The sequence below is a fragment of the Pan troglodytes genome, chromosome 6, assembly GCF_028858775.2.
Source record: "Pan troglodytes isolate AG18354 chromosome 6, NHGRI_mPanTro3-v2.0_pri, whole genome shotgun sequence".
In the NCBI taxonomy this organism is placed as follows: domain Eukaryota; kingdom Metazoa; phylum Chordata; class Mammalia; order Primates; family Hominidae; genus Pan; species Pan troglodytes.
The window spans coordinates 72222635-72247415 of record NC_072404.2 but is presented as its reverse complement, the minus strand read 5'-3'; the positions used below and the strand labels follow the sequence as shown (position 1 = coordinate 72247415).

Sequence of the window (24781 nt, the reverse complement as noted above, 5' to 3'; positions counted from 1 at the left end):
TCTACATAGAACAGCTCAAACCTGCCAGAATTAGAAACGAGTTGCCATTTCAACTGTAGCTGGATGTTTACATATGACAGTCACAGTCTGAACTGTGAGCTGTGTCAACATGTGAGACTAAGGACCTCCCCAGTTGGCACTGTCCATATGTGTGAGGTGACAATATTAACAGTTTGTGGGGTGTACATATGAGAAACACAATCTCATTTGTTTACTGTGACACTCTCTCTACCACTTGAGGGCTTTATATGATATGTAAAAGAATGGTAATTTTTTATGACCTTCATACAAAGAGGAGACTCATCATCTTACTTTTTTTCTAAGTCTAGCTATGGAAGACAGTATCTCTTCTATTGGCTGATTTGAAGTATGAGAGTAATCAATACACCTGTGAGCTGGATAAAATATATGTCACAAACCCACCTGTGGGTTGTGAGTGAGAAGTCATACCATGTAGGTTTTTGACCAAGGATATGTCACAGTCTTCCCTTAGGGCAGAAATCAAGCAGGAGAGTCATATCACCTAGGAGCTCAGCCACAGATATGTCACAATCCTCTCCTGAAAACAGACCACACGCAGCAGAGTCATAGTGAAGTGGCTTCATTGTCTGGGGAAATACCCGAAGTTTGTTGTCCTGCACTGAGAAGAGTAATGACTCGAACACACACACGGAATGAGTTTCAGGAGCAGAAAGTTTAATAGACAAAAGACAGAAGAGAGAGAGGGAGAGAGCTTCCTCCTGCGGAGAAAGTGGGTCACCATAGCAGGTTTCCAGGTTTGGGGCAGAATGTGATCAATTTTATAGAGAGGCTTGAGGAGGCAGTGATTGATTTATATATGGCCCAGGAAATTGGTTTGACCAGGTGTGGCATTTACATAGCACACGAGGAAACTGGCCCTCCCACACTAATCTTATTATGCAAATGTGGACACCCACATGTATGGTGACAAAGTAAAGGGAGAGGGAATCGCCACTTTGAGTGTACTTGGCTTTTAGTATAGCTGCTGGCATTTACATATGCAGACTTCCAGCTTGCTTATCTATGCTTGCAGTTTGACTTTTCAGGCTGCTTTCTTTTAGAAAAGAGATGGTTTTTTGGCTGCTTTTCATTGAAGGAAAATTCCACCGAGAACTCTTTTACCCTTGCTAACTGCCTAAAATATATTTTTTTAAACTCCTATGTTATTCACCCCTCAGAAGATAGTATTCTAACTGCTGTTGGGGGTGTTGGACGACGAATCTTCCTGGCTACTTCCTGCTGAAAAGGCGTGTCATGTGGGGGAACAGCAGCTGGGGCTCCTCCTGAGGTTTATTTAAGTGTTCTCGGAAGAATGGCATGTCTATGGGTGGTTCTGTTTGCAGCGCCATTTGGAGTTTTTTTCTAGGTAAAAAGATAAATTTTACAAGAAGTTTTAGAATATAGGGTTTTAACATGAGTATTAAGATTATTATTATTAGTGAGAGTACTATAGGCCATAACTATGACAGCAGAGTTTGATACCTGTTACTATTTCAATGAGTTGTAATACAGGTAGACCTCCACTAGATGTCGCTGTAGACTACCAGAAACGTTACTGTAAAAGTAACATTTTTCTTTGAGAAACACATACATTTATCCCCTTGGCTTGCCGTCAGGAGATAATTTTAGGTTCGGGCAATTTTTTATAACTTGTGATGTGATTAAGAGAAATACGTTATTCAGTGACTAAAGTAACTTAAGTGTTAATCTTGGCCATTTCTTTCCTTTATTAAGTTCTTTCATGACTTCCACAGATTATCTTACAACATTCTTAAACTTTCTGACTTGTCCTAAATATCCTTCCTTTAAACAACCAGTCTTTTTAGGACAAGAATTTACCATAAAAGCCTTGCTTATAAAATCTCTTTTATAACCTTCTTTCCATAGCTTGGAGTGCACCATATTGCCAATCTTTAATAAAAAGTCCTGTCAAGCTCAGTGATAGTATAACTTTCATGCTTACTTCTTGTCTGTAACTATTACCCTTGCTATAGGGATAATAATTAAGCAAAGCAACCTTGACTAAATTTTTTCTACAATTATTCAATTATTATTCCTCTTATAAAGATGATAATTAGGCAAAGTATTACGGCAATTAGAATTTTACAACTAGAATTCCACACTGTGAGTTCCATAGTGTATAGTTCTACTACAAATAGTAGAGTGAATTTAGCAACTCCCACAAGAGTGATGTAGTAATTTTTATTTATAAATTTTATTTGCCAAGGTATAGAATTTCCCTTTGGGGTTCTATGAAGTTACAAATGCAATCCTATGAATAATTAAAATTTTCTTGTAAATATGTGTTAAAAGAGAAGTTTTAATAGTTGGCGGCAAACTTGGAGAGGAAAAATAGAAATGACAAAAAGTGTCCGATGACGTAGTAGTGAGCAAGATGAGTAGCCCTAAGTTACTTATCTTTTATGATTTTCAGCTTAAGATTTTCTATTTCTTCACACTGATATTCAGGACATTCCTCTGGGCTTGTAAGGGGTTGCTCCCTCAGCTCTTCAGGACTTGACTTGAGTGTGATGTATCCAAGAGTTGATATCTGTAATTTTGTTTTGTTTTGTTTTGTTTTTTGAGATGGAGTCTTGCTCTGTCGCCCAGGCTGAAGTGCAGTGGTGCGATCTTGGCTCACTGCAACCTCAGCCTCCTGGGTTCAAACGATTCTCCTGCCTCAGCCTCCTGAGTAGCTGAAATCACAGCCCCACACCATGCAGCCCAGCTAATTTTTGTATTTTTAGTAGAGACGAGGTTTCACCATGTTGGCCAGGCTTGTCTCAAACTCCTGGCCTCAGGTGATCCGCCCACCTTGGCCTCCCAAAGTGCTGGGATTACAGTCATAAGCCACCACGCCCAGCAAATACCTGTAAATTTTATTGCCAAGGGAAGAGGGGGTTGAAAAAAAACAGTGTAGGGTCCTTCCCAGCTTGGGCTTAGGGAAAGAGAGAGGCATGAGATTTACTGATAGCAAATCTCCTGGGTTAAATAAAGGTGGTCTTATTTCTTGGGGTTGGGCTACTGCTAGTTGTGTTAATTTTTGTTGGAAGTGAGCTAGAGAGGTTACATACTTAACCAAATTAGGTTTTCTGCTTTAATAGAAAAATCGTTGCTAAGAAAAGGCCATTTATAGAGCTTAGACCTAACTTTGTTTTTGTTTGTTTGTTTGAGACAGAGTCCCACTCTGTCTCCCAGGCTGGAGTGCAGTGCCGCGATCTCGGCTCACTGTAAGTTCTGCCTCCCCGGTTCATGCCATTCTCCCACCTCAGCCTCCCTAGTAACTGGGACTACAGGCGCCCGCCACCACACCCGGCTTATTTTGTTTTTATATTTTTAGTAGAGATGGGGTTTCAACGTATTAGCCAGGATGGTCTTGATCTCCTGACCTTGTGATCCACCAGCCTTGGCCTCCCAAAGTGCTAGGATTACAGGCCTGAGCCACCGCACCCAGGTTACACCTAACTTGGAAGGCATATTTCTTACCCATAGTAAGGCCATGGGAAGAAGAGTGACAAGTTTTTTAAGGTGTCTCTTGATAATATCATTTGTTCTATACCTTTACTGAGAATTGGGGTTTTTAAGCACAATGGAGACGATATTCTGTGCCTAGCACATTTGAGACTCCCATGTGACAGCTGCCTTAAATGAGGGGCCATTGTCACTTTGAAGGTATTTAGGTAGACCAAAGCAGGGGGTTTTTTTGTTTGTTTATCTTTTTCTGAAACAGAGTCTCGCTTTGTCACCCAGGCTGGAGTGCAGTGGCATGATCTCAGCTCACTGCAACCTCCGCCTCCCAGGTTCAAGCAATTCTCCTGCCTCAGCCTCCTGAATAGCTAGGTGTGCACCACCATGCCTAATTTTTTTGTATTTTTAGTAGTGACGAAGTTTCACCATGTTGGCCAGGCTGGTCTCGAAATCCTGAACTCGTGATCCGCTCGCCTCGGCCTCCCAAAGTGCTGGGACTACAGGCCTGAGCCACTGCGCCTGGCTGGAGTTATTTTATTAATTAACACTTTTATTACCTCAGAGGTCTTTTCTGTATGGCATGGAAATGCTTCCACCCAGTTAGTAAAAGTATATACCCAAAACAGAAGGTATTGGATACCCTTTGTCTTTGGCATGCGGGTGAAGTCTATCAGCCAGTCCTCCCCCTGGATAGCTTCCTATTTTTTGGGTTTTAGGAGGAAGGAGCCACCTGTTCAGGGGATTATTTTTAAGACAGACTTCACAGGAATTAACAACCTGTTTGACTGTTTTTAGTAAGTTCTCTTCTGAAAACAATCTCTGGGCATAGTGATAAGTTTTATCCTTTCTTAAGTGAAAAACTTGGTGAAAGATTCTAAGGACTTTCCTTTGGCTGAAGGCTGGCGAATGGAGTTTGCCATCCTCTGATTGTAGCCATCCTGAGGGCTAAAAATATACCCTCAAAAAGTGGCCCATTCTATTTCTGCAGGGGAGTACTGAGGCTTAATTTCTCTTATGGAGCCTTCCCAGATTAGAAGGGCTTGAAGTGTGTTGATGCGTCAAGGCTTCCTTGCTGCTGACTTAATTGCCTGATTAGCTAACGTATTTCCTTCGGCTACTTCATCTGTTCCCTTTTGATGTCCCTTACAATGCATCATTGCTATTTTTCATGGAAGAAAAACGGAGAATAATTTTCTGGTGATACTTTAAAAGAGATCCCTTAGCGGTAAGAAAATGTATTTTCTTCCAAATGGCAGCATGAGCATGAAGAACCAAGAAAGCATACTTTTAGTCTGTGTAAATGTTAGCTACCTTTCCTTTGTTTAATTCAAGTCCTCTTGTAAGAGCTATCAGTTCAGCTAATTGAGCGTTTGTGCTGGGGAGAGAGACACACTTTTAATAACGTTGTTTAGAGTGACTACTGAGTATCTTGCCTTATGTATTTTTTGCTTTACTGGCTATTTGTTACCTAAGAGGTCCCCCTAGAGGACAGTAATTGTGTCATGCTAAGTGGGGTGTAAGTTAAATTCTCTAGTATAATTAAAGAGAATTATGATTATAATTTCCAGGGTTAATTTGGAGACTTTTCTAAGTAGTAGAGCCACCATGGCAGTGGCTACAGGAAGAGGGGAGACCTGAATTAGACAACAGAAAAGAGGGAGAATGGCTCTATTGTTTAGAAGGATGATTATCTTCCTTCTTTTAATTTCCAGAATCACCTTGGGATCCTAGGCTATAATGGCAGTTTGAGCTGCTGGAGCTGGGGGTTGGGTCCCTAGGACCCATTATTCCTGCCAAACAATCTGTGAGACTGGTTCTGAATCTAGTGACCTCATCTCTGGGGGCAGTTTGCTCTCTAGTGTCTCTGCCACAGACTGCAGAGGGTTGAGGTGGCTTCTTCTTGATGCTTGGGCACTGCTTCTTAAAGTACCCTGACTTGCCAGACTGATAGCAATGAGCAGATGTACCTTGGAAATCCTGGACATTGCAGGCTTGCAAAGCAACTACTAGAGCTTTTGTCCTTCTCCTGAGTTTCCTCGCTTTCTCTTGGGTTTTCTCCTGGTCCCTATTATAAAAGGCTGAAGTGGCTACCTTCAGGAGGTTCTCTAAGGTGCTATCTGATTCTATAGCCTGCTTTTGTATTTTCTTTTTTAATATCAAGAGCTTGGCCGGGCGCGGTGGCTCACGCCTGTAATCCCAGCACTTTGGGAGGCCGAGGCGGGCGGATCACGAGGTCAGGAGATGGAGACCATGGTGAAACCCCGTCTCTACTAAAAATACAAAAAATTAGCTGGGTGCAGTGGCGGGCGCCTGTAGTCCCAGCTACTCGGGAGGCTGAGGCAGGAGAATGGTGTGAATCCCGGAGGCGGAGCTTGCATTGAGCTGAGATCGCACCACTGCACTCCAGCCTGAGCCACAGAGCGAGACTCCGTCTCAAAAAAAAAAAAAAAAAAAAAAAAAATATCGAGAGCTTCGTGCGTAATAAACCTGTCCTTTAGAATGCACTATTTGTTGATTGGATCAGAAGAAAAGGAGATATGCTCTATTAGTGCCTCTCTCTGCCTTTTCATAAAGGCTGCAAGACTCTTATCTGGCATTTGGTCTATCATGGACAGTTTAGAGTAAGAGATTTGTCCCTATTCATAAACCCTCTAATATGCATATTAAAGTGGTTTTTTTTTCCCATTTATCTGCAGAGCTATTGGAGTTCCAACCAGGGTTGTAAAGAGGAACTGCTTCCCTTCCTATTGGGAATGGTGTTTCTGTTATTTCTTCACTTTCTCCTTTTTAAATTTTGGTGCATTATAGGCGACATATTGTTCATTTCTGAAATTCTCTGCTGCCTGTAGAGCTGCCTGCTTTTCAGCTGCAGTTAGGGTTTGGTTTAGGAGCAGCACAACATCCTTCTATGTGAGGTGAAACACCTGAGTCAAATTTTGGAAAGCTTCTATATACCTATTGGGTGTTGTCAGAAAATCAGCCTAAGTCTTCCTTTATTTGGCTAAGGTCTTGTAATAAGAGAACTTGAGATGGCTCTAAATAAGGGGGATTCTCAAATGGCTTCCCTGGAACTTGCTTTTCTAATTCTGGTGAATAATTTTCTATAAGCCTGCCTGATATGACTTTTTAAAAAGCTGGGTTGATCTTACACTACCTGCAAAGGTGTAGTATAAATGTCATGCCCTTGTGCAAAAGAAAATGGTTGCTTTCTTCTTCAAAGTCCGGAGGTTAAAGAAGTTCCAGTGTTACAGAATGCACTCCAGAGGGTTGCAAGCTGAAGTTGGTCTGTTGCCCATCTAGAAAAAGTGAGAATAAAAGGGTCCTTTTAGTCTCCCTTTTATTTGGTATGACCAAGGGTGAAGGGGAAAACAGTGGGAGTGTCACCTATACTCTTTTCTATCCTTGGTTCCTGGGTCCTGTCACCATGTTAAATGTGTCACTCATGGTTGTGGGTGTGACCTCTCCAAGCCATGAAACCAGATGAACTAGGTGATGGGTTTTAGCCACAATTACCCACATAGCCTTATTTGTCCACTTGTGATTTCCCTTTGACTTTCTAGACTTGTGTGATCTGTGTGCCACCCTAAAAAATGGATTTTGGGAAAGAATATGTAATAGTTGCCTTTGGGCAAGGCTCATTTAATGGAGGGATTGTGCTAGATGGAACTCTGTATTCTACTCTTATGCCTCATGCTAAATCATTTACCCTTAGAAAATGATTCTGGTTAACTTTTGGATGTAAAGTTCTCTTACTAATTAAGTACTATTTTAATTAGAGACAGAATAGGTGCCTTAAAGAACAGAAGGGACCTAATGGCATTTTTCCTGCTGATAGGACAGTATTCAAACTAAAATTTAGCTATGGAAGACATTTTACTCTTAATTGTTAAAGGCAGCGTTTTCCCATTCACAGAAGGGCATACAGCCTGATTTTTAGCGGTGCAAAAAGGGAGAATTGGGAAGCTACAGTGTATTGCAAAAGACTGACAATGTGCCTCATGGAGATAATTTCTATTTCCACTAGGTGGTGCTGTTGGCTTAGAAATACCATGTACTCACGGAGGACGTGTAGAGATGTTTATTGGGTTAGTATGGCATTTGCCGATCTTTCCTAACAGAACTGTTCCCCTGAATTGTAAAAATTCCTGCACATTTCATACACAGAGAAGATAAAAGACATGGTGACTGCAGATAGAAAAGGAGAAATTTTGCAACAGGATAGATGGAGATTCTCTTTGCTAACACCTGGATGAGTGGTCAGAAGTTGGCTTTAGTCCAGAAGCCTTGGGATAACACCAGGGTATGCCCTGGCCCGAAATTTTCAGTTGCTCCAAAACCTCTCCCAGCCCCATGTAATGGCTAGGTCCTCCATGAAAGAAAACTGGTTTAAAGCATGGCCAATATGTGTATTGCGGGGGATTCATCCTCTCCCCAGTAACCCTCACATTTGAGTCTTCAAGAACAGTAGCCATGCTAATCACATCTTTAAATGGCTGTTTGGATGCCCATTATTAATTTGATTTGATTTTATAATAAAGGCCCATAGCCTCAAAATTAAAGGACAGATTCTGAGGTTCACTTCCATACTTATTGCTTTGATGTTTATACCTTTCATTCCATTTCTGATTCTGAAGGAGCCCCCAAATGAAGTGGCTTTGTTCTGTGGGGACATACCTGAGGTTTCTTGTCTCATACAGAGAAGATTAATGACATGGACACGCACACACGGAGTGAGTTTAAGAAGCAGAAAGTTTAATAGAAGAAAGGGAGAGACAGAGCTTCCTCTTTCAGAAAAAGTGGGTCACCCAAGGGGGTTTCTGAGTTTGGGGCAGAATAGATTCAATTTTATAGAGGATTGGATTGAGGAGGCAGTGATTGATTTACACAGGGCCCAGGAGATTGGTTTGACCAGGTGTGCCATTTACATTGCCCACAAAGAAAATGTCCCTTCTACCCTAATCTTTTATTATGTAAATGTAATCTCTACCTGGCCGATGCCATGACACCTGCACACGTGATGACAGAAAAAGGAGGGAAAATTGTCATGTGTGGTGTACCTGGCTTTTAGTATAGCTCCTGGCATTTGCATATGCAAGCTTCCAGCTTGCTGATCTATGCTTACAGCTTCACGTTTTAGGCTGCTTTCTTTTAGGAAAACAAATAGCTTTGGGGCTCCTTTTTATTAAAGAAAAATTCCATTGAGAACCCTTACTCTTACTAACTCCCTAAAATAATTTTGATTTAACTCCTGTATTAATATTGCCTGTATGCTAAGTCCAGTGATGTCAAAATGCTCCCTCTGGGCATGGCCTTAGCAGGAAAGACAAATCACCTGTCATGGCCCAGCAATATGTCACAACATTTTCTATGGGCAGAATACAGGTAAGAGAGAGTCACATTTCCTAGGTGATAAATAAAAAGATATTTTACAAGGTCCCTTGTGGGCAGGGCCCAGGCAGAAGCACCCCATCCCATAGGTATGGGTCCCAGATATGTGTAATAATATCCAAAATATGTGGGGCCCAGGGAAAACAGAAGAGTTTCATCACCTAGATGCTAGGTCCACCTACATGCTAGATGCTACCAGGTTTCATCACCTAGATGCTAGATGCAAAATCAGAGATATGTCACAATCCCTGATTTTGGCAGGGCCCCGGCAGAAGAGGAGAGTGAAATCAATCACCACCTCTTCTCCGTCACCTGGGTGATGAATAAACAGATATGTTCTAATACCTCTGTAGGGCGGGCCCATGCAGATTTGCATCATGAAAGTGTTAGACCCAGCCATATGTCACAATACTCAATGTATGCAGGGCCCAGGCAGGAGAAGGAAGTCACATTACCTAGGTGCTGGGCCCAGTCATATATCACAATCTGTCCTTGGGCAGAGAGATCAAGCAATAGAGGAAAGTCACTTCACCTGGGTGTTAGGGCCAGCAATATTTCACAATTCTCTCTGTGAAAAGTGCTTAGACAAAATTATAGGCTCACATCATCCAGGTGCTAGGTTTAGTCATTTGCCACAATCCCATCTGTAGGGCCCAGGCAGAAGGGTCAAATCACTTAGGTGCTGGGAAAAGGTATATGTCACAATCACATCTGCAAGGTCTAGGGATTATATTAAACATCCCACACACGTCCTGGTTCTAGGTATGAGAGTCAATACCTTCTCTATCTTGGGTCTAATTTCGTGAGTCATAGTCTTAAAGGTGGCTAGATCTGTGTCTGAAAGCCTCAATCCCTCCTGTGAACTATTTTCCCCTAGTGGAGTCAGAGGCTCACAAGAGTGCTGAATCTTTATCTGAGAGTCACCAACCCAGCTGTGGGCCAGATCCACATGATTCAATTTTCCAAATTTCAGCTGGCTTTGTGTGTGAGGTTCAGAACCTCAACAGTGGGTTGTTTATGTGGGTGCAGGACAATCTTTACTGTTGAAAGCGTGTGAATACAAGTGTCATAATCTCACCTGTGTGCTTGGCCCTGTTAGGACACTCTCTGTACTACGCTAGGGCTTTATGTTTCGCATGACAGTCACAATCTATTCTAAGACATTTGTGCTGGTATGAACCTATAATCATATTATCTGTGTTCTTAACCCCGGGTATAAGAGTCAACATCTCCCTAATTTTCTGTGTCTAGATAGGAGAGCCCTCACCTTTCTATGAGCTGCATTTAAAAATGTTTTACTATCCCATATCTGGCTGGATGTTCACATATGACAATTCCAAATGTGGACTGCATCCATATGTGAGATTACAAGTAGGGTCTGTCCGTCTGTGAGAATTACAATTTTAATGGATAGTAGGGTGTGCATACACACAAGTAAATCTCACCTGTGCACTGGGCTCTGCAATGACACACTGTGTACAACCTGAAGACTTTATACCATATGTGAGAGTGTGATACTCCTTTCTGACCTTTATAAAAACAGAAGACCCAGAATCTTATCCATTTTTCTAAGCCTAGCTATGAGAGACTGTATCAACTATTGGCTGGTTCAATATATGAGAGTCATCATCACACCTATGAGCTGGAACAACATATGTGTAACAAATCCACGTGCAGGTAGGTAATAAGCAGGAGAGTCACATCACCCGGGTGCTGGGCCAAAGATTTGTACAATATTACTTGAGGGCAGGGACCGGGAAGGATAGTAACATCCCTTGGCTGCTGAGCCCAGAGATATGTTACAATGCTCCCTGTGGGCAGGGTTCAGGCAAGAGAGACACATCACCTGGTTGCTAGGTCCAGCAATATGTCACAATCTTCCCTGTAAGCAGGGTGCAAATGGAAGACAATAGTCACATTTCCTAGGTAATGAATGCTGAGATGTCACAAGGCCTTCTGTGAGCAAAGCCCACTCATGTGCCTCCCATCCATCCCCTATATCACAATACCCAAATATGTGAGCCCCAGGCAAAATAGGAGTCACCTCACCTAGGTTCTGGGTCCAGTGATACATTATAATCCTCTTTTTGGCAAGGCCCAGGCAAAAGAGGCACAAAAGAGAAATGGCAGGGGATGAATGAAAAAATATTTCATATCTCCATGGACAGAGCCCATGCAGAAGAGTCACATCAACTAGGTGATGGACCCAGACATATGTTTCATATACAATGTGAACAGGGCCCAAGCATAAGAGAGTTACATCATCTAAGTGCTGGGAATATTGATACATCACAGTCGCTTCTTGGGTAGAGTCTAAGTAGTAGAGGACAGTCATACCACCTATGGGCTGGGTCCAGAAATATGTCTCAATACTTCCTGAGGGGAGAGCCCAGGCAGTATTATCACATCACCTGGGTGCTGGAACAGAGATATGTCATGGTCTTCTCTGAAAGCAAGGACCAGGCAGGAGGCTCATGTCACATTTGGCCAGTGATAAGTCACAATTCCTTTCTAAAAGCAGGGCTTGGGCAGTAGTCACATCACCTAGTTTCTGAGACCAGGTGTCACAGGGGGCTCCACAGGGAGCATTGTAACATATCACTGGGCTCAGAAACCAGCTGTCACAATACTTCTGGTGGGCTAGGCCCAGGCTGGAGACACATCACCTAGTTGTTGTGTTATGTCACCATCTTCCCTGTGGGCAGGTGCAGGCAGAAGAGATGAGAGACGTATGCCCTATGTGATGGATACAGAGTAATGTCAGAAAGCTGCCTGTAGTCAGGGCTGAAGCAAAAATGTCTCATTTCCTAGGTGTTGGGCCCAGCAATATGTCACAATACCAAAAACATGCAAGGTCCAGGCAAAAGAGGAGAGTCACATCACTTAAGTGCTGGGTTCAGTGATAAGTCACTATCATTCTTTCTGGCAGGGCCCAGGCAGGAGAAGTGAGTCACATCACCTAGATGACTAAAAAAATGTGTCATAATACCCCTGTGGGCAGGGTCCATGCAGGACAGTCACATGACCTAGACATTATTCCCAGCCGTATGTCACAAAAACAATGAATGTAGAGCCCAGGCAGGAGAGTCACATAACCTTGGTGCTGGGTCCAGTGATACATCACAGTTTTTTATTGGGCAGAGTCCAAGCTGTAGAGAGAGTCATATCACCTAGTTGCTGTGTGTGACAATATATAACAATACTCCCTGAGAAGTGGGCTCAAGCAGGAGATTCACATCACTTAGGTGAGAGGTTCAGAGATATGTCACAATGCCCCCAGGTGAGTAGCGGTCAGGAAGAAAAGTTACATAAACTAGGGCCAGAGCCCAGCTATATGTCACAATTACCCCAGTGGGGAGCATTCAGGTATGACAGGAGAGTCACATCACATAGGAGCTGGGCCAAGCAATATGTAGCAATCTCCGCTGCAGACAAGTCTGAAAAAAAGAAGGGTCACATCAACTAGGTGATGAATCAGAAATACAGCAAAATGATTCCTGTGGGCAAAGACCGAGCAGAAGAAATTACACCACGTATGTGATGAGCTTAGTAATACATCACTCTCTTTCCTTGGGCATGGTCCAAGCAAAAGAAAAGTCACATTACCTAGCTGTTAGGCCCAGAGTTATGTCACAATCTCTTTTATAACAGAAGCCCAGGTAAAAGGAGAGTCACATCAAATAGATGATGGTCCCAGAAGTATGTCACAATGCCTCTTGTTAGCAGGGTCCAGGCATACCAACTCACATCACCTTGGTGCTGGGTTCAGCAATATGTCACAATGCTTTCTGAGAGCAAGGCCAAAGCAAAAGGGCAACATCACCTTGCTGTTGGGCCCAGTGATATGTCACAATGTTCCTTGTGGGCAAAACCTAGAAAGAGTCACATCAGCTAGGTGCTGGGCCTAGCAATCTGTTTTGATACACCCTGTAAGGAGAAACCAGGCAGAAACTGTCTTATGACCTGTGTGATGAGCAGAAAGATATGTCACAATGCTCTCTGTAAGCAGGGCCTAGGCAAGAGAATTATATCACCTGGGTGTGGACCCAGCAATATGTCACAACAGCCCGTGTGGGCAAGGCACTGGCAGGAGAGCCACATAACCTGGGTGTTGGGTGCAGCAATATGTCACAGGGTTCCCAGTGGGCAGTGCCAAGGCAGGAGAATAGATTTACATTAGTTAGGTCCTGGGTTCAGCAATGTTTCACAATCCAATCTGTGGGCTGAGCCCAGGCAGAAGAATTCAACCACTCAGGTGCTGGGCAGAGGCATATGTCACAATCACAGCTGCAGGAATGTTCATAAATGAGATTAATAATCCTGCACATGTCCAGGTTCCAGGTATGAGAATCAACACCTCTTTTATGTTGGGCCTAAGTACATGATTCACAATCTCAACAGTGGACTAGATCCATGGACGAGAGCCTCAATTCCTCTCACAGACTGTTTTCTTAGTGGAGTCACAGTCTTTCAGGTGTACTGAATCTTGGTCTGAGTGTCAATAACCCACCTGTGGACTGAAATAAACGATGAGTCAATTGTTCAACTTTTGGCACTTTTTTTTTATTGTGGGGTTCAGAATCTCAACAATGGGTTGTGTTCATGTGGGAGGGTGACAATCATTACTGTTGGCTGGGTGTGCTTATGAGTGTCACAATCTCACCTGTGTCCTGAGGTCTATTAGAACATTCTCTGTCCTACTTGAGGGCTTTGTACTGTATGCATGGGAGTGCAATCTTGTCTGAGACCTTCATGCTGGTATGGACCCATGATTCTACTTGCGGCCCTAAGCCCAGGTATGAGAGTCAACATGTCTCCAATTGGCTGAGTCCAGAAAGAAGATGCCTTACCTGCCTAGGAGCTGGGTTTAGAAATGTTTCACCATTTCAACTCTGGCTGAATGTTCACATATGACAGTCACAATTTCAACTATGGACTGTGTTTGTGAGATTAAGAACCTCATTAGTGAGTTCCATCCATGTGGGAGGTTGACAATACTAAGGGTTTTTAGGGTGAGCATATGAGAAACACTACCTTACCTGTGTGCTAGGCTCTGTAATGACACTTTCTGTACCATTCAAGACCTTTACACAATATGCAAGAGAATGGCATTTACAATCTTTATAAAGCGGAGGCCCATGAACTCACCTATTTGCCTAAGCCTTGCTAAGAGACACAGGATCTCTGCTATTGGCTGGTTCAAGGTATGAGACTTATGCCATCTGTGAGCTAGGCCAAGATAAATGTGACAATTACACCCGTGGATAGGGAATGATAAGTAGAGTCACATCACCTGTTTTTTGGAGCCAGGAATATGTCAAAATCTTCCTGGAGGCCAGGGACTAGGCAGGAGAGTCACATTACCTGTTTGCTGGGCCCGGGAATATATCACACTGCTTTCTGTCAGCCAGGCCCAGGCAGGAGAGACACATCACCTGGTTGCTAGGCTCAGTAATATGTCACAATTTTCTCTGTGGGCAAGGTGCAGGCAGAAGAGGAGAGACACATTTCCTAGGTGATGGATAAAGAGATATGTCACAAGGCCCCATGTGAGCAGGGCCCAGGTGGTACTCCCATTCCCTACATGTTGGGCCCAGTGATATGTCAGAATACCCAGAATACACAGGGCCCAGGCAATAGAAAAATGTCACATTACCTAGGTACTGGCCCAGCGATACACCACAATTTTTTTTTTTTTTTTTTTGCCAGAGCCTAAGCAGTAGAGGAGAGTCACATCACCCAGTTTCTAGGTCCAGCAACATGTTACCGGACATGGCCCAGGCAAAAAAGTAAAATTATTTATGTGAAAGACCCAGAGATATGCTACATTGTCATCTGTGTGTAGGGCTAAGAGAGAAGAAAAGTGTTACATAACCTAGGTGCTCATGCCACCTGTTTCACAATCACCCCAAATGACAGGGCCCAGTCATGACAGTCACATCACATAGGTTCTGGACCAAGTGATATGTCACAATATTCTCTCTGTACAGTTTACAGGAAGAAGACAGTCACATAATCTAGCTGATGGGCTTAGAGATATGTCAAAATAACCCCTGCGGGCAGGGACCAGACAGGATTACCTCACCTGTGTGCTGGGTTTGGCAATAAGCCATCTTTCTTCTGTGGGCATGACCCTGTCAGAAGAGAGTCACATCACCTAGGTTTTGGTCCCAGAGATATGTCACATTTTTTCTTATGGGCAAAGCCCAGGTAAGATAGGAGAGTCACATCAAATAGTTGATGAAGTCAGAAGTATGTCACAATGCCCTCTGTGAGCAGGGCTCAGGCAGGAGACTCACATCACCTGGGTGCTGGGCCCAGCAATATGTCACAATGTCTTCTGAAAGTAGGGCAAAGGCAACAGATTAATGTCACCTTAGTGTAGGGCAAAGTGAAATGTCACCATCTTCCATGCGGGTGGGCCTTAGAAAGATGGGAAGAGTCCCATCAGCTAGGTGCTGTACCCAGCAATAGGCAAAAATATCCCATCTGAACAGAAACCAGACAGGAGTCACATTACCTGGGTGATGAGTGCAGAGATACATCACAACGCCCATGTAGGCAAGGCTGAGGCTGAAGAGTTATATTACATGGGTGTTACACTAAGCAGTATGTCACAATGGCCCATGTGGGCAGGGAAAAGATAGGAGAATCATATAAGCTGGGTTTTGAGCCCAGAGATACGCCAGTGTCCCCCGTAGGCAGTGCCAATAAAGAAATGGTGACTTACATCACTTGGATGCAAGGCCCAGTGATATTCCACCATCTCCCCTGTGGGCAGCACCAAGGCAGGAGTATGGAGTCACATGTGCTGGTTCAGTGATATGTCGCAATTGTGCCTATAGACTGGGCCCAGACAGGAGAGTCAAATCACTCAAGTACTGAGCAGAGACATATGCCAAAATCACACCTGCAGGATGGCTTAGAGATTAGATTAACAATCTCACACATGTCCCAGTTCTAAATTTGAGTCAACACCTCCTGTATGTTGGGTCTAACTAAGAGACTCACAATCTCAATGGTGCATTCGATTTGTTTATGAGAGCCTGAAGTCTTCCTGCAGACTGTGTACCCTTACTGGAGTCACAGACTCACAGATGTGCTAAATATTGTGAAATGCATCCACATATAAGAGTCAAGTTTCCAGGCTGGGGGTGGTGCCTGATGTCTGTAATCCCAGCACTTTGGGAGGTCGAGGCAGGCCTGGATCACTTGAGGCCAGGAGTTTGAGAGCAGTCTGGGAAACATGGTGAAACCCTGTCTGTAGAAAATATACAAAAATTAGCTGGGTGTGGTGGCACATGCCTGTAATTCCAGCTATGCAGGAGGTTGAGGCACGAGAATTGCTTGAACCCAGAAAGTGGAGGTTGCAGGAGCTGAGATTGCACCACTGCAGTCTAGCCTGTGTGTCAGAGTGGGTGAGACTCTAAAAAAAAATAATAATAAAGTCAATTTTCCAACTTTTGACTGTTTTCATGAGGGAGACTCAGGACCTCAACAGTGGGCTGTGTTCATGTGGAAAGATAACAATTTTTACTGTTGGCTGGGTGGGTGTATGAGTGTCACAATTTTGTCTGTGTTCTAGGCTCTCTCAGTACCACATGAGAGATTTCTACAGTATTAACGAGAGTTGCAAACCACTCTATGACCTTCATGTTGAAGGTATAGACCCATGATTGTACCTGTGTCTCTAAGCCCAGGTATGAGAGTCAGCATCTCTATCACTGGCTGGTTCCACGTAAAAGAGGACAGGCATGGTGGCTCACGCCTGTAATCCCAGCACTTTGGGAGGCCGAGGCAGGTGGATCACTTTAGGTCGGGAGTTCAAGACCAGCCTGGCCAAGATGGTGAAACCCCATCTCTACTAAAAATACAAAAATTAGCCCGGTGTGGTGGTGCACATCTGTAATCCCAGCTACCCAGGAGGCTGAGGCAGGAGAATTGATTAAAGCCAGGAGGTGGAGGTTGCAGTGAGCCATTATTAAACTACTGCACTCCAGCCTGGGTGACAGAGTGAGATACTGTCTCCAAAAAAATAAAAATAAATAAAATAAAAATGAAAAATAAGAGTCCTCACCTGCCTAGGAGCTAGATTAGAAATGAGTCACCATCCCAACTGCAGCCAGATGTTCACAAATAACAGTCACAATTTCAACTCCAACCACGTGTGAGATTCAAGACCTTACCAGTAGGCTCTGTCCATGTGTGAGGGCAAAAATCCTAATGGCTGATAGTGTGCATATGAAAAACACAATCTCACCTGGGTCCTGGGTCCTGTGATGAGACTGTCTGTACCACTTGAAAAATTTATATATGTGAGAGGCTGGTAATCAACTATGATATTCATACAGAGGAGATCCAGGACCTTACTCATTTTCCTAAGCCTAGCTTCAAAAAACAGTATCTCTCCTATTGGCTGGTTTGAGGCATGAGAGTTATCATCTCACCCACGAGCTGAACAAGGATATATTTTACAATCCCACCTGTCGATAGAGAGTGAGCAGGAGAGTGACATCACCTGGTCGCTAGGACAGGAATATGTCACAATCTTCCCTGATGGCAGGAACCAGGCAGAAGAGTAACATCACCTGGGTGATCAGCCAGGGATATGTTACAATCCTGTTCTGAAAGCAGGGCATGGGCAGCAGAGTCACAGCACCTGGGTGCTGAGCCCAGTGACATGTCACAATGCTCCCTGGGAGCAAGGCCCAGGAAAAGGAAGCACATCACCCTGTTGCTGAGTCAATGTTATTGTCACAATCTTCCCTGTGGGCCAGGTGCAGGCAGCAGCAGAGGAGTCACATCTCCTTGGTGAGGAATACAGAGATATGTCACAAGGCTCTTGAGCGTTGTAGGGCTAGAGCCCTGTTTGCAGGGCATAGGCAGGCACCTCCCAACTTCTACATGTTTGGCCCAGTGATATGTCACAGTACTCATATGTGGGGCCCATGAAAGAGGAGAGTCACATCACCTAGGTGCTAGGTCCAGTGATACATCACCATCCTACATTTTGGCAGAGACCAGGCAGAAGAAGAAGGGCACATCACCTAAATCATGAATGTAAAAATATATCATAATACCCCTGTGGGCAGGACCCATGCAGGAGAGTCACCTCACCTAGGTATTGGACCCAGCCATATGTCACAAAACAAATGCATGCAGTGTGACAGTAGGTAGCTAGTCCAGCATAAGCAGGGCAAGAAAGGGCGCCCCACTCCACACACATCAGAAATGTCAGGCAGCAATCAGGTAATGGCCAGGCAGTGAACTATCTCTCTAAAGTAATAATTGGTGACAGCTGTTGCCAGGGACAGGCAGTCTCCTAATAAATACGAAACACCTAAAACTGGTCATCAGTAGCTTCCCAGTGAGATCTCAAGAGTTGGGTGGGTTAGGAGAAGTAATGCAAGACCCCGGAAGTATGCCAACACATAAAATCCCAAGAGGAGAAGAGAGTCACATCACGACAGTAATGGCAACAGAGATATGACACAATGACCCTGTAGGCAGGGCCCAGGCAGGAGAGTTACATCAACTGGGTGTTGGACCAAGTAAAATGTTACAATGGCTCATGTGGGCAGGGCACAGGCAGGAGAGTCACATAACCCGGGTGTGCTGCCCAACGATGTGTCACAATGTTCCCTGTGGAAAGCACAAAGGCAGCAGAGGAGACTCACATCACTTGGGTGCAAGGCCCAGCGATCTGTCAAGATGCTCCTGTGGGAAGTACCAAGGAAAAAGAATAGAGTCACATCACCTAGGTTGGGGTCCAGCAATATGTCACAATTTCCACTTGTGGGCTGGGCACAAGCAAGAGTCTAACCATTCAGGCGCTAAGAAGAGGCATATGTCATAATCACACCTGCAAAAACGTCTAGGGATGAGATTAACAATCTTCAATTCCCCATGGACTGTGTACCTGTAGCAGAGTCACAGCCTCACAAATGTGCTAAATCTTGGTCCTGAGTCACCCATCATTCTGTGAATGGAATTTATGTAGGGGAGTCAATTTTCCAACTTTCCACCACCTTCAGATGTGATATTCAGAACCTGAGCACATTCAGAACCTAAGCACCTATAAACATAGTTCATAAAAGATGACAATCTTTACAATTGGCTGGGTATGTATACAAGTAACACAATCTGACCTGTGTGCTGGGCCCTGTTAAAAACACACTCAGTACCACCCAAGGGCTTTAGAATGTGGCAATTTGTTGGCCAGGCGTGGTGGCTCACACCTGTAATCCCAGCACTTTGGGAGGCCGAGGTGGGTAGATCACAAGGTCAAGAGTTCAAGACCAGCCTGGCCAAGATGGTGAAACCCCATCTCTACTAAACCCCATCTCTACTAAAAATACAAAAATTAGCCAGGTGTGGTGGCACACGCCTGTAGTCCCAGCTACTCAGGAGGCTGAGGCAGAAGAATTGCTTGAACCCGGAAGGCGGTGGTTTCAGTGAGCCAAGATTACGCCACTACACTCCAGCCTGGGTAACAGAGACTCTGTCTCAAAAAAAAAATAATAAAAAAACAAAAAAATAAATTTAGTATGAGACCTTCATGCTGGTATGGACCCATGATTGTACCTGTGGACCTAAGAGCAAGTACAAGAGTTAACATCCCTTCAATTGGCTGGGTCCAGATATGAGAGTTCTCACCTACCTATGAGCTGGGTTTATAAATGAGTCACCGTCTCAACTGTAGCAGGATGTTGATATTTGACAATCGCAATTTCAACTGTAGACCTCATACATGTGTGTAGTTTAGAACCTCACCAGTGAGCTCTTTCAATGTGTGAGGGTGACAATCCTAACAGTTGGCAGGGTATGCATAGAAAAAACACAATCTCACCTGTGTGCTGGGCCCTGTAATTACACTGTCTGTAACATTTGAGGGCTTTATAAGGTATGTGAGTGACCTCACATACCTTATAAAGTAAGGTATCTTTATGACCTTCATACAAAGAGGAGACCCAGAATCTTACCTATTACCCTAAGCCTAGCTACAAGAGACAGTATCTCTCCTATTTGCTGACTCAAGTTACAATAGTTACTATTGCACCTTGATCTGGATCATATATTTTATATATATCACAATATTTCCTGAGGGCAATATATATATATATATCACAATATTTCCTGAGGGCAGGCACCAGGCAAGAGAGTCACATCACCTAGATGCTCAGCCAGATATGCTACAATCCCTTCCTGAAAGCAGGGTACAGGCAGCAGAGTCAAATCATAGAAGTGCTAGGCCCAGCAATATGTCTCAATACCTTCTGTGGGCAGTGCCAAAGCAGGAGGATAGTCATATTACCAAGATGCTGGGTCCAGTGATATGTCACAATCTCATTTGTAAGCTGGACTCAGGCAGGAGAGTCAAATCACTCAGGTGCTGAGGAGAGGTGTATGTCAAAATCACACCTGCAGGAGGTCCAGGGATGAGACTACCAATCTCACACCTTTCCTGGCTCTTGGTATGAGAGTCACTGCTCACTGTAGGTTGGGTATAAGTGAAGTAAGAAATTAAGAAAATAACAAAATAATAGCGTAAGTAATAATAGTAAAGATTATAGTAATAGTAAGACAAATAATAATAGCTCATAGAATGAACTGCTGTATTAACCAAGGCTGAAAGAAATTTAAGTAGCCCCCCACGAAGTTAAAGTTAAAAAAAAAATTAACTGCCTGTCCCAAGAAACATTAACCATATCCACTCTCCACATATTTTGTAGGCTCTATAAGCTCCTGTTCCTTTCTTCCTTGCACAGCTGCAAGGTCACAAAACAAATAAGCATAAGCTACAAACCAAGTTTTCCCAAAGATGTAAGACATGTCGCAAAAATATCACAGCAGCCTTTGTTCTTGCTTCTGTAAGCCTGCTTCCTGCTTCACATAGTGCCCGCCTCAAAATACTTAAAAGGAACTCGTTTTCTTTGTTCGGGGCTCAGACTTTCAGGACACATGTCCACTGAGCCAGTGTACACCTTAAATAAACACTTCCTGCCCTCCATTCGGTCTCTCCGGTTCCTTAATTTCCCGCAACGTAAGTACACAAGTCACAATCTCATTGGTGGACTAGACATGTGTTTGGGAGCCTAAACTTCTCCTGCAGACTTTATCTCCTCCGTGGATTCACAACATCATGGGTGTGCTAAATCTTGGTCTGAAAGTCAGCAACCCACCTGTGGACTGAGTCCACGTATGACAGTCATCCATGTATACAGTCAGTTTTCCAACTTTCGACTGACTTTGAGTGTGAGATTCAGAAACGCAACAGTGGACTGTTAATGTAGAATGATGACAATCTTTGCTGTCTGTTGGGTGTACATCTAAATGTCACAATGTCACCTGTATGCTGAGCTCAGCACTCAGCACTATTCAAGTGTTTTATACAGTATGCATAAGAGCCGCAGTCTTCTTTGCAACCTTTGTGATGATATAGACAAATAATCATACCAATGGTTCTAAGCCTAGATATGCGAATCAATATGTCTCCAACTGGATGGATCTAGATTGGAGAGTCCTCACCTGCCTATAAGCTGGGTTTAGAAATGAGTCACCATCCCGGGCCGGGCGTGGTGGCTCACACCTGTAATCCCAGCACTTTGGGAGGCTGAGATGGGCGGATCACAAGGTCAGGAGATGAAGACCATCTTGGCCAACATGGTGAAACCCCGTCTCTACTAAAATACAAAAAATTAGCTGGGGGTGGTGGCACGTGCCTGTAATCCCAGATACTGTCCACAGAGAGCCAACAGAAGAGTCACATCACTTCAGTGATAGGCCAGAGTTATGTCACAATCTTTCCAGAGGGCAGGGGTGAGGCAGGAGGGGTCACATTACCTGGGTGCTCGACCAGAGATATGTTACAATTTCTTCCTGAAAGCAAGTCACATGAAGCAGAGTCCCATCACCAGTGTGATTGGCTCAGGAGTATGTCACAATGCTCTCTATTGGCAAGTCACAAGCAGGAGAGACACATACCTGGTTGCTGAGCCCAGCGATATGTGACAATCTTCCCTTTGGGCAGAGTGAAGGTAGAAAAGAAGAGTCACATCTCCCAGATGATTGATGCAAAATTATGTCACAGGGCAACTGTGAGCCAGGCCCAGGCAAGAGCCTCCAACTGCCAAGGTGTTAAGCTCAGCAGTATGTCACACTACCAAAAATTCTAAGTCCCAATCGTAAGAGGAGAGTCACATCACCTGGGTGCTGGGTGAAATGTCACAATCCCCTTTTTGGCAGGACAAAGGCAAACAAAAAGAGTCACATCATGTAGGTGATGAATAGAAAGATATATTATAACCCTGATGGCAGGGGCTGTGCTGGAGGGCAAAATCACCTAGGTGCTGGACCCAGAAATATGTCACAGTACACAATATATGCACGGCCCAGGCAGAATAGGAGAGTCACATTACCTAGGTGCTAGATACAGGTATATATCATAATATACCCTGAGTGAAGGCCCAGAAAAGAGTCACATCACCTAGGTGATGGGCCCAGAGATATGTCACAATGCCCATTGTGGATAGGGCTCAGAAAAAAAGAGGAGAGTCACATAACCTAAGGGCTGAGCCCAGCTGTATTTCACAATCACCTCAGTGGGCAAGGCCCAGGAAAAAAAAATTGTATCATTTAGGCGATGGCCTCAAAAATATGTCACAATGACTTCTTTGGAAAGAAATCAGTCAGAATAATTACATTTGTGTGCTGGTTCCGGTGATAAGTCACTCTCCATCTCTGGGCATGGCTCACGCAGCAGAAGAGAGTCAAATCACCTAGGTGCTGGGCCCAAAGATATGTCAAAATCTCTTTTATTAAAAAAACTCAGATAAGAGTAGAGTCACATCAAATAGTTGATGGGCCCAGAGATATGTCACAATGTCTTCTGTGGGTAGGTTTTAGTCAGAAGACTTAACATCACCTTGGTTCTGGGCCCAGCAGTATGTTATAATGTCTTCTGAGAGCAAGGCCAAGTCAAAAAAGTAATGCCACCTTGAAGTTGGGCCCAGCATTATGTTACAATCTTTTCTACAGGCAGAACCTAAGAAGAAGAGAAAACTTACATTAGCTAGGTGCTGGGCTTAGCGATACATCAAAATCCCCCCTGTGAGCAGAGACCTGGCAAGAAGAGAGTCAAATCACCAGAATTATGAGTGCAGAGATATTTCACAATGCCCCCCTGGACTCAAGGCAGGACTCAAGCAGGAGAGTTACATCACCTGGGTGTTGGACCCAGCAATATGTCACAATAATCCATGTAGGCAGGGCACAGACAGGAGAGTCACAGAACCTGGGTGCAGAGATTAGTGATATGTTACAATGTGTTTTGGGGGCAGCCCCAAGGCAGGGGAATAGGTTTACATCACCTGGGTGCAATTCCCAGCAACATGTCACAATGCCCCTTGCCACACATCACCAAGGCAGACAAATGGAGTCACATTACTTAAATGCTAGGTCCAGTGATGTCACAGTCCCATCTGTTGTCTGGTCCCAGGCAGAAGAGTCAAATCAGGTGATGGGCAGAGGTATATGTTACAATCTCATCTGCACAAATGTCCACAGATGAGATTAACACTCCCAGACACATCCCAGTTTTCAATATGAGAGTAAACACCACCTGCATATTGAGACTAAGTACAAGAGTCACAGTTTCAGTAGTGGACTGGATCTGTGAATTAGTGCCTTAATTTTTTTGTGCAGACTGTTTTAGTGGAGTCACAGGCTCACAGGTATGCTGAGTGTTGGACTCAGGGACACCAATCCATCTATGGATGAAATCCATGTACAAGAGTCAATTTTCCAACTTCTGACTCTTTCTGGGTGTCAGATTCCAAACCTCAATAGGGGGCTGCATTCATGTGTGAGGATAACAATCTTTACTGTTGCCTGGGTGTGCATACAAGTGTCACAATGTTGCCTGTGTGTGGGGCCCTGTTAAGACACTCTCTGTATTATCTGAGGGCTTTATATGGTATGCATGAGAGTTGGAAATCCACCGAGACCTTCTTGCTGGTATGGACCCATGTTTGAACCTGTGGCACTAAGCCCAAGTATGAGAGTCAACATCTCTCCAATTGGCTGGGTCTAGATATGAGAGTCCTTGCCTGCCTATGATCTAGAAATGAGTCACCATCCCAACTTTAGCCAGATGATTACTTATGATAGTCACTATTCCAACTATGGACTGTGCCCACGTGTGAGATTAAGGACCTCACCAGTGGTTTCTTTCCATGTTTAAAGGGTGACAATCCTAACACTTGGTGGAGTGTGCATACTAAAACCTCAGTCTCATATTTTTGCTGGGCTCTGTGATAACATTCTGTGCACCAAACGAAGGTTGTATACAATATGCAGAAGAGTGGTAATCCTCTATGACCTTAGTATAAAGAGAAGACCCAGAATTTTACCCATTTCCTTAAGGTTACCTAACATAGATGGTATCACTCTTATTGGCTGGCTCAAGGTATGAGAGTCCTCATTGCATATGTGAGCGGGGCTAAGATGTATTTCACAATCCCATCTGTGAGCATGGAGCAAGCAGAGACACATCGACTGCCTCTCTGCCAGGGATATGTCACAATCTTCCCTGAAAGCATGAACCCAGATGGAGAGTCCCATCACCCAGGTGCTTGGCCAAAGATATGTTATGACCCCCTTCTGAGAGCAGGGAACTGGCAGCAGAAGAGTCAAATCCCCTGGATACTGGGCCCAGCAATATATTCCAATGCTCCCTGTGGGCAAGGCCAAATGAGAAGAGACACATCACCTGGTTGCTGGGCCTTGCGATATATTGCAATCTTCCATTTGGGCAGCATGCATGAAAAAGAGGGAAATCACATCCCCAAGGTGATAGATGCAGACATATGTCACATGGGCTACTGTAGACAGGGCCCAGGAAAAG

At 44.1% G+C, this 24781-nt stretch overlaps 1 long non-coding RNA gene across 1 annotated transcript in view; it reads right to left on the bottom strand.

Annotated features, from left to right (window-relative positions):
- Positions 1 to 8220: 8220 nt before the first annotated feature.
- LOC107976142 (uncharacterized) overlaps positions 8221 to 24781 on the bottom strand; it is a 43487-nt gene continuing 26926 nt past the window's right edge. The window contains exons 3-5 of the long non-coding RNA XR_010158455.1: positions 23100 to 23170; positions 14242 to 22921; positions 8221 to 13394 (exon numbers count right to left, since the gene is read on the bottom strand). This is a non-coding gene — a long non-coding RNA (uncharacterized LOC107976142). The remainder of the gene's footprint in view (positions 13395 to 14241; positions 22922 to 23099; positions 23171 to 24781) is intronic.